General features: G+C 44.9%; 1 pseudogene; it reads left to right on the forward strand.

Moving 5' to 3' along the window:
- Nucleotides 1-660: 660 nt before the first annotated feature.
- Nucleotides 661-1046, forward strand: LOC103238063 (large ribosomal subunit protein eL22 pseudogene; annotated as a pseudogene).
- The last annotated feature ends 1178 nt before the right edge of the window (nucleotides 1047-2224 follow it).

Genomic DNA, 2224 nt, shown 5'->3' on the forward strand with positions numbered 1-2224 from the left:
CTGGGCAACATAGTGAGACCTTCGTCTGTATTAAAAATTTTTTTAATTAGCTGGGCATGGTGGTGTGCACCTGTAGTCCCAGTTACTTGGGAGGATGAAGTGGGAGGATCGCTTGAGCCTGGGAGATTGAGTCTGCAGTGAACCATGATTGTGCCACTGCTCTCCAGCCTGGACAACAGAGTGAGACCCCACTTCAAAAAAAAAAAAAAAAAAGAAAGAGAAAGAAAAAGAAAGAAAGAAAGAAAGAAAGACCCCATCAAATGCAATAATGTTAGGAGATGGAGCCTTTAGGATTTGGTCATAAGGGCTCTGTCCTCCTGAGTGGAATTAGTGCCCTCAGAAAGCTCAAGGAAGCCTGTTTGGCCTTTTTGCTGTTTCAGTATAGGTAGACACAGCATTCACATCTTCTGCCACATGAGAACTCATCATGGAAGCAGAAAGCAAGCCCTTTCCAGACACTGAACCTGCCAGTGCCTTGCTCTTGGACTTCCCAACCTCCAGAACTGTGCAAAATAAATTTCTATTATTATAAATTATCCAGTCTAAGGTATTTTGTGAAGGCAGCCTGAACTAAGGCAAGTGTGTACAGTCAGAGGATTCAAGGAGCAAGGAATACGGTTAAATAAACTGGTTGCAGCCCTTTCTAACTCCGCTGCTGCCATGGCTCCTGTGAAAAAGCTTGTGGCGAAGGGGGGTGAAAAAAGAAGCAGGTTCTGAAGTTCACTCTTGATTGCACCCACCCTGTAGAAGATGGAATCATGGATGCTGCCAATTTTGAGCACTTTTTGCAAGAAAGGATCAAAGTGAACGGAAAAGCTGGGAATCTTGGTGGAGGGGTGGTGACCATCGAAAGGAGCAAGAGCAAGATCACCGTGACATCTGAGGTGGCCTTCTCCAAAAGGTATTTGAAATATCTCACCAAAAAATATTTGAAGAAGAATAATCTACATGACTGGTTGTGCGTAGTTGCTAACAGCAAAGAGAGTTACGAAATACGTTACTTCTAGATTAACCAGGATGAAGAAGGGGAGGAGGATGAGGATTAAATTTCATTTATCTGGAATATTTTGTATGAGTTCTTGAATAAAACTTGGGAACCAAAATAAATAAATAAATAAATAAATAAATAAATAACCTGGGTTGCATGAATCAGGAACAGAAATTTGAGCAGGCAGTTGCCCAAGGTAACTCAGGCCTGGGTGGTGGGGGATGGATGGAGGCCTCCCGGTGATACATTCCTCTAGATCAGTCTGCAGAGCAGCAGGAGGCCTCTAGAGAGCAGAAGCTTTTTCACGTTAGATAGACTTCAGCCAGTGGGGTGCTGGTAAATATTTAACAACTGGGTCTCTGGGGAAGCATAGTCCTGGTTTGAAGCATTTGCTGATTTCTGTGGTATAAATACTCCCAGTGTGGAGTATTGCAAGCTCTCACTGTGAAGGAAGCCACTGAATGTGCAACTGGAAAGAGATGCGTGCCGTGTGCTCTCATGAGTTGGTGTGAGCTGACAGCATCTTGTTTCTGTGTAATGTATTCATTTATTCTTTCATTCATGGCAGGACCACAAGCAGTTCTTGAGGCAGGAGCCAGTGGGGGCAGAATTTAGTATCCCATGGGAGGCCAGGAGCACAAAGCAGACAGTGTGTCCGAGCACCAGCCCCACACGCTGGAATCGGGGCTTGGCTTAGAGGCAGGAAGACGTGGTGCTGAGTTGAAAAGCTGGGGCAAGTTTCAGTCATGACACTGGGGGAGGAAGACTGATTGAGGGGCTGCAGTGGGGCCCGGCACTCTTCCCTGGCCAGTTTCAAAACTGATGTTATGACCCAGCTTGATGTCCTTGAAGCTCTGGATGTCTGTTCTCACCTGCTCAGACCTGGCTCAGATACAACCAAGGGATATTGGCTAAGGGAGAGAACAGCAGGGAGCCCAAAACCAGGGGCCAGGCAAGATAAGGACTTCAGTAAACACCCAGCACATGAATCTGATGTCTTCATTTACCCACATATGAGGGAATGGAGTATTCCTATTATTACAATATTTCGCCCTTATGAGGAGTTACATTATCACCTAATTTATTCAACCAACAAATATTTTTAGATGAATAAGAGAGACAAGAGTTTGCTCTTGTGGAGGCTGCATTCTTGTTGAGGAGACAGATAATAGACCATTTATAATAGTGCCAAATTATTTCTGATCGAGACAAAGGCTAGGAAAGGCTGAGGGAGGC

Source organism: Chlorocebus sabaeus, chromosome 9 (assembly GCF_047675955.1).
Source record: "Chlorocebus sabaeus isolate Y175 chromosome 9, mChlSab1.0.hap1, whole genome shotgun sequence".
NCBI lineage: Eukaryota > Metazoa > Chordata > Mammalia > Primates > Cercopithecidae > Chlorocebus > Chlorocebus sabaeus.